Source organism: Lolium rigidum, chromosome 2 (genome assembly GCF_022539505.1).
Source record: "Lolium rigidum isolate FL_2022 chromosome 2, APGP_CSIRO_Lrig_0.1, whole genome shotgun sequence".
Classification (NCBI taxonomy): Eukaryota; Viridiplantae; Streptophyta; class Magnoliopsida; order Poales; family Poaceae; genus Lolium; species Lolium rigidum.
The window spans coordinates 244615985-244624626 of NC_061509.1; positions in this window are offsets into that span (position 1 = coordinate 244615985).

Here is an 8642-nt window from a genome sequence, read left to right on the forward strand (position 1 = left end):
TTAAACTGACCTCACAGTCAAAGTCACGCGATCACGCGGACTGAAAGGAACATCCAAAACGTCAGGTTTCTCAAAAGGAAACGGTCAGGATCAGCTATCCCAACTCCCAAGTCATTTTCTGGTTGCTTTTTCAGTTCTACTACTACAAAACTTGCCACTGGTCAATTAACGGAGACAAGACAACGATCACTAACGAGACCACCTTTTCTACTAGGCAAGATTTAACAATAACAAGTATCTTTCATAGAACATTCTGTGTGAAGTCCAAAGTAAGACATACTGCCCAAGTGCAGAGATTAACAATGACCAATGACCTGGTCTATGTTGAGCTCTTCTTTTGGGTAATTATTCATGCACTTTTCCAGGTACGTGCAACACAAGTTTCCCTGGTTATGTGACCTGCTGAAGTACACTAAGCAGAGTATTCACAGGCCATGACTTTTCTTTGCTAAATTTTCTTGTGTTTTTTCCTGTTCTTTTCCTAGTAAAATCCCTGCAGATTAGGGATACTAACTGATTACTCCCTCCGTCCAGGATAATTAGGCCTCTAGTGGAAATCTATTTGTCCAGAAACTCCACCTCCACAAGGCTTGTTAGAATTAATTGCTCCTAAATCAGTGGGCCTAATTATAGCTAATCTCCTCCACCACCGCATGGTTTCCTCTCTCTCTCCCTTAATTCTCTCCACCGCATGCATGTGAATTCTTCTCCACCGCACCTTCCTCCCTCTCTCTCTCCCTTAATTCTCCTATATCAGTGGGAATACGTTTCTGATTTGCATGGCCGTAATTATTGAGCTTTTATGGAGAAAATATGGAAACTGACGCTGATTGGTTAAAACTGCTGATTTTGGCTCCAAGAAACGAACCACTAATCTGCTGCCTTGGTCGCGCTGTTTTTCCTTAGAAGCCTTGTTATCCTGGACGGAGGGAGTACAGTAAACTGCATGTGTGAGTGCTAATTAGAGTGTGGCCTTAATAAATACACCTTTGGAAGCGTTACTTGTTGCATTAATCAATCATGTCTTTGCTTAATTAGCTCATAATGTAATTTAGCTTACTTCAAACTCTGGGCTAGTTCAGCCATTCTTCAGTGAATATTCACGTGGATTCACCGTAAACTTTCCTACTAATGTCTGATATTGTTCCACAGCCTTGTCTCGCAATGCTGGCCGTGAACTAATCACATACTTGTGTTGACTCGGAAACATTTTGTATGGAGAGCCCATAATCATTAATCTATGCGGAGCATGTTGGTAACATACATTAAGCAAGAGATCTTATTAAGCTATAACCACTGACAAGTGTGACTGAAGTTTCTGCATATGGTCCAAATTTCAAGTTCAAGTTCTAGACTCATTCAGTCACTCTTCACAGAAAATTCATGCGGATTTCCACAAAGTTTTCCTGGTAACGACTAGCACCATTCCAAAGCCTTGTCTCTCCATGAATTTGCTAGTTGTGTAATCCTTATAAATGGGATGTACCAGCGTGCCGGCACCAGAGGCACCGACCTTTCCTAGCTTAACTAATCTCAGGATTGTTATTTTCAGGTATTGTACTGCGTTCTACTTTGGGGAGAATGTGCGATTGCGTGAGTTTTCGCCCAACGGTGGCTCATGTTTACCTCTTGCTTTTCAGGGTTGCCATCTAGAAGAATTTCACCTTGCGGTGCTCGGAGATCTGTGGAAGAAGAATGGGAAAACCTAACCGCAACAACGTCAAGAAGAGCATCTGGCAGCTCCTCTTCGGCTGTGGGGCGCCTCAGACCAGCAAGTAATGATTGGGATATTATGCTTGACCGAGGGAGATGTTGAGTCTATAATTGTTCGTCTTGCTTCCTGCTGAACTTAAATAGTGGCTGTGAATAGATATTGCTAAGTTGTATGGTTGAGTTGGTTTGTAGTCTTGTCGTTGTATCGGGCTAGCTTCTCCTACAGTGAGGCTGGGTGTGTACTAGTGGCATGTAGCCATATTCAGAAATAAATGGGGCATGTTTGTTTTCCTGTCATGCGTGTGAATCATGCTAGTCTCTTCGAAAATTCAAAATGGGAGAAACATTAAGAGTTTTTTCCGCTTGGTGGCCTCGATTCCAAGCATCATTACTATCTATTGAATTACAAAGCAAACGAGACTTTGGGCCCCGACAGTGAAACTTTTGGAAAACATAGTACCAGAGAGTAGCAATTTGTAGGGTAAGAACTCTTCTCGTTAATTAATACTCCTATGCTTTCGTTGAAAGAAAATAAAAGCTCTGACAAGTTGCATTTTGTCCATGTACTATATGCTCCTATATTAGTGATGAAGAAGCTGGGTAAATTACAAAAAAAAAAACCCAACACATTTCAAGCAGTGCTAACAAAAAGATAACACTATACGGTAGGTTTCAGAAAACCACCACTCGACAGTTGATACGTAACAAAAAACACTGATTTTCTTAAAACACTAGTCTAAACGCAAAACTGACAGGTGAGACCCGCGGTTAGGCTGATGTGGCAATCAGTGACGGCCAACAGAGTCATACTGGTTAACACACACTAAATTCTGGACTTTTTTGCAAGTTACCACTGGGCCCACTATCAGTTCCATCTCTCTTCCTATCTCTTCTCTCCCCACATCCCCTTCTCCTCTGTCAAAGGGGACAGCTCAGCGCGCAACGCAAGAACAGTGGATCAAGCCATGCAGAACAACAGGTGGATGCTGGATATCCAAGGGTGTGTGGCAACCCTTGCTGCCAGGGAGTGCGTCAGACTATGGGCAGCAGTGAGTGTTGTTAAGCTCAATGCCAATACGCCAGACAACTTTACTTTGCCATGGACGGTTTCTGGGGCGTACAGCTGCCTCGGCGTATCACATGTTCATGCAGGGGAATATCATGTTCGATTTGGCTGAGGCAATTTGGCACTACAAGGCTATCCCAAAGAGCAAGTTCTTTAGCTAATTGGGAGCTCAACATAGGATTTGGACCTCTGATCGTGGGGCCAGGCATGGATTACAGATCGCCTCCTCACCTTGCTTTGTTTGCCTTCAAGAGGAGGATACGGCTGAACATATAGTTCTGCAATGTGTGTGTGCCCGGGAGGTTTGACATTACTTTCAACACGACCTCAGAATTCAATTTGATACCCCAAGGATTGACGGTACACTCCAAGAGTGGTGGATGATGGAGCGAAGGAAATTCAGAGAGAAGAACAGGAAATGGTTCAATGGCCTGGTTTGCACAGTTAGCTACGCGATATGGAAAAACAGAAATGCTTTCTGTTTCAACATTGTGCATCACCAAACCAATGCCAGGGGAGTTGCCTCTCGTGTCATGGAGGAGTACATGCTGATTAGAGCTGCACCTAGGGAGAGGAGGGGAGTGTTTGACAATGGCTAGAGAGTAGTAGTTTTTGCTTTGTGTCTGTGGAGTCTGAGGCCTGCTACATGTAGTAGGCCTTTCTTGTAAATTTTGTTTCTGCATTCTATAAAAGTAAGGTACGCGGTCGCGTACTCTCGAAAAAAAGGGACAACTCCTCTGTCCCGGCGTCGCGAGAGCAGGGATGGGTCGACGGGAGCACGGACGAGGTCGACGCCGGCCTGTGGATCCCTGCCGGCATTTGCAGCCGAGCTCTAAGAGGTAGGCGCGGGCGAGAACTGCGAGGGGCGGCGAGGGCGAGCTCGGCAGTGGCACGGCTAGGCAATCTCCGGCCGCGGGAGGGGTGCAGGTGAGTGCGGGTGCAGGCTGTTCTCTCTGGCCATGGCGCTTCTGGGCGAGCTCCGGCCAGGGGCGGGCGTAGTCGAGTGCGGGTACTCCCTCCGGCCATGGCGGTGAGCTCCGGATGGCGCACGAGCAGGGCCTAGCAGTCAGGAGCGGGATGGGGCAGCGCTGGCGAACTACGGCCGTTCTCCATGGACGCGGCCACCAACCTGCTCCAGCACGCGGCCTCCCTTCCCGTACCCTCCAGTCCCCATCTCGGTATCCTCTGACACCTACGAGCGCAACATGCTCTTCCCTCCGACTAGGAATGGCGGCGGTGGCGAGGGGCGGCCGAGCTGGTGGGCGAGCCCCGACCGAGCAAGGGCAGCTGCCGAGTTGAGGCCGGCCAGGCGGAATGGGGCGGAACTGACCTCCAACAGCAGGCGCCCCACGCAAATGCAGCTACACGGCAGCGCGAGGCCAGGGGTGGTGGCCTGATGGGGAAGAGCCCATCCGTGCCAGGAGGTGTGGCGGCGAACATGGAGTGGGTTAAGAAAAAAAATAAGAAAAGGAAGTGAGAAGAAAAGTAAAACAAAGTGGTCCACAAAATTAAAATTTACAACGTACGAAGGGATTTTTTGCAAAGTGCACATGGCCCGTCATCCTGACAGCGGGACCCAGATGTCAGTTTTACCATTAAACCGCTGTTAGACACGAATTAGTGCTATCTATTATTTGTAACCTCTAGGGTGGTTATTTTTTGAAACTCTAAACCTAAAGTGGTGGCTTTTTGTTACACATGCGTGAAATGTGGTGGTTTTTTGCAATTTTCTCGAAGAAGCTAGTAGTGGTTGTCTGTTACCTGACACAAAACAAAACACGCAAAGTTTGTAAAACTTGTACATCAGATAACAAAAACCTAATACCGTGTTTGGGTGTTGGAAAACTAAGCATGTCAGGAGACATGTGGTGTTGAAATCACCAAAGAAAACATTGTTGGAAGAACAAGCATTATAAAATCATTAGCAAGATGCTTGCCTCAGAGTGGCTTTGCATGGGATTGGGAAACCAACAAGGTGACGGTTGATAGCGGTGAAGTGTGAACTCGTTATGTGAAGGTATTTTAATTAACTCTAAAATTTGTTTGTGGTATACTTTTGCAACTTCAATATCATCTAATATGTGTGTGTATTGTACAGCCTAACAAAGATGCACGTGCCTATAGGACCAAGGTAGTGCATAACTGCAGTGAAATTGAGGCTATATATTCAAAAGACCATACGAATGATGAAGGTGCTAGGATAGGAGGTGAATCTGCTAAAGAATAAAAAATTCCGGTTGTTGAAGAATCTCCTGATGTGCCACAAAAGAGGCAACACATTGGTGATGCTATCTTGTGCATTTTTTCGATAAAAGGGCGCTTTATTACTCGAAGTTTCAAGCATTACACCCAGCCTCTTCATAGTTAAGATGCACATAGCCGTTTAAGAATCCAGTATCCAACTAAAAGTAGTACACAAAGAACAAAAGGAAGAAAAAAAGCCAACTAGTCCACAGCTTCATTGGCTTCTATCCTACGGCTATGCAGCCACCCATGTTGGGAAATAAGATCCTTGGCCCTATTCTCCAATCGTGTAGACACCTCCATAAATAGGTCTCGATCCTCTAAATAGAACTTGCATAATAGAACAATTTTTGTAATTAAAAACCTTGTCATTTCTACACAGCCAAAGCGACCGTACAACTGCAATCGGTCCCACTCGGATAATCGTTGTATAACTGGACTCCACCCTATTTAGCCAATTTTCAAAAATGTTAGCAATACTACGGGGTGGATACATGGTAGATCCTATCTGAATGATTGACTACATTAGCAACCCGACAATTGAAAAAGGTGTTTTATTGTCTCTTCTTCGTGACAGAATACACATTTCTTACAACCCTGCCAGTTGCGTTTTGCAAGGCTATCTTTAGTAAGAATCACACCTCGACGAAGATACCATGCAAAGACCTTTGTTTTCAGCGGTATCTTCATCTTCCAGATGGATTTTTTATTTACGACCAGTTGAGTAGGAATGCAAAGGGCTCTGTACATAGAACCTACCGAGAGTACACCATTCTTGGTAAGACTCCACCGAAATTCATTGGTCCCCGGAGCCAACTGTATTGAATCTAGCCGCTGAAGCAGTTCATTCCAAGAGTTTAGTCGGGGGCCAATAAGGTCGCGTCTGAACATTACCGAGGGGGGATAAGATTCCATCACCTTTTGTAAGTTGTCCTCCTTATAACGAACAATATTGTACAAGGCTGGATACTGTTCACGAAGAGTGGTTGTTTCCAACCATCCATCCTCCCAAAACCGTATCTCCTCCCCATTCCTAATGGAGAAGGAACCAAATGGGAAAACATACTTTTTTGTTGTCGTAATGCCAGCCCAGAAGTGCGAGTCACCATAAACACCGAAGAAGCAGCAGCTCTCCTAGCTGTCACGGGTGAGATGCGACCCATATTCCAGACCCTCCCTCGCGCCGGTCTATCGGAGCGAGAGTGATCCACTGCCGATGCATCACAAGCCATACACAAGGCCTCCATGGAGACACGAGGAGAAGCCAACAAAGAAGACCGACCCTCCAATGAAGGGCTAATTTCCCGCAGCTTCTGTTGCGGTCAGAAACCCACCGGCGGGCAGCGACTGGCAACACCGTAGAGCCGGGAACAACTAGGGCTGCGGCTGGCCCCAGTCCCTCAGAGCGACGGCCCGCAAAGCCCTCTGGTCACACGTCCGATGCTGTCGCAAGGGCGTGCCACCTGACCTATACCTGGTCAGGAAGGTGTTGGATGATGCCTCGCTTAGTTTCCTGCAGGGCATACACGTAAACATTAAATACGAGCCTCGATCGGCTCTCAGGTTATCCTGTGAATCGGCTCAAAGAGCCGATCCACCCATGATTCGTACGAGGTGCACGAATATATGGTGGTCCTGCTTGATCAAGATAAAGTTAAAGCGATCTACGACGATTTAGGGTTTTCACCGCATAATCGGATCATCCTACTCACGATTGGGCCTCGCGCTCGCGTACGGTGACCGTAAGCCGATCCTAGACAGGGCCTAAAAACCAACACGAGGTTGATCCCGGAACATCCTGTCTAGGGCTAGCAAACTACACCCTACACGCCGCTGGATCCTCCAACCCTTTGTAAGGCCTAACTATTGCGGATGTTAAACTAATCCTTGAAGAACAAGGAACAACCGTAACGGATCGGATCTACTAAACTATGATCAAGCGGGTGCCGCCCCTACACCTAAGATAGGTGTAAGGGCGGCTAGATGCATAAGGGTTGCACTACGACAGCATATGATACGAAGAACAATGCTAACCCTAACACATCTAAGATAACTACGTTGCTCGCCATCAAAAAGGCTTCAGCACGAGCAACGCATGAACAACGTGGGTAGGCTTGTGCTGCCTAGATCGCATCTTGCTTACCGGAGAAACCCTCGAGACGAAGGAGTTGGCGATGCGCCGAGATTTGTTTGTGTTGAACGTTGGTTGTTGTTTATTTCATAAACCCTAGATACATATTTATAGTCCAGGGGACTTTCTAATTCAGGCGTGCACCTAACCGTGCACGGGTAAAACTCTAACTCCTAACCGACACGTAACCTAATATGTTACAGATACAGGGGCACACTAGCCCAAACTTTGCATGTAAGGCCGATTCACGTATTTCTTCTATATATATTCTTCAAGCCCATCTTGATCGCGGCCCTCCTCTGACTCGGTCAAATTCTGGTGATAACACATGCCCCCCTGGTTTTGGAAATGTCATTTCCAAAATCATTACGCTTTTCTTTCGTCGGGTCATGTCGTGGCAGAGCAAAAACCGCCGCAGAATCCTTCATCATGATGCCTTGCCCCTTCCACTTCTCCACGTGGCCTGCGAAATTTTTCTGCCGGGCACCACTTCCTCGGGAACTGCTGTGGCATTGAATCTCCCCTATATCCCCTTTATTTAACCGTTTTACACAGTTTTGCTTCTTCATCCCCTTCGCATTAGCACCCCCAAAAAACCCTCCTGCGCCACCATGTCTTCTTCCTCCTCATCCTCTTTCGGCCTTTCCTATGGGTCCTCCTCCTCCCGCGAGACGCCGCCGGACATCCGCGCCCCAGAAGAATGGGACCTGGAAGACCACGCCTCCTCCATCTGGTCCGAAGACGACCAGTCCCTGACCAGCGGGGATGAAGATCTTCAGTTCCTCGCCGACGGGGAACTGGAGTCGAAAAGCGAGGACGACCGGTTCCCCTGGGACGGCTGCCCCACCTCTGAAGAAGAGGAAGAGGAAGACGACGACGACGACGACTCCCTCGAGGGCTACCCGCCGGCGAAACGCCTCCGCATGTGGTGGGACGACGACGGCAGCGACGATGAAGACGGGGATGAAGCTCCCGTAGAGGGCTACGGGAGTAGCGACGAGGAGCCCATCGGCAGCAGTGCCGATGAGAGTTCCGAAGATGACGACGAGGGCAGCGATGGCCCGTAGATTAGGACCTACTAGTGTAGGCCTAGCAGTAGTAGATTGGTCAATAGACCCTTCTTTTGTTCTTCCTTCTTTGAGCAATCGGCTCTTTCTTTGTAAGAAATCCTGTTCATTAATGAAGAAGTTTCCCCAATTTGATTTTGCCGATTTCTTTTAAACCGATTCTCAATGAGCCGATGGCAACGCATCGGTCTCTCATAATCCGCCCTTCATCCTTTTGACGTCGGAGTGATCGTGAATTTGCTCAATGCTCAAAAGCTGATGTTAACATCACTCCTTCACGATCTATCTTTTGCCTTTCCGACCGATGACTTTGAGCTCTGGCGAACAACGAGTCAGATCAACGCCTTTACGAGAGCCCCAGAACTGCTGCTGAAACGACTTGATGCTGAAGCCGATACCTCTGGACATTCAGATATTCATT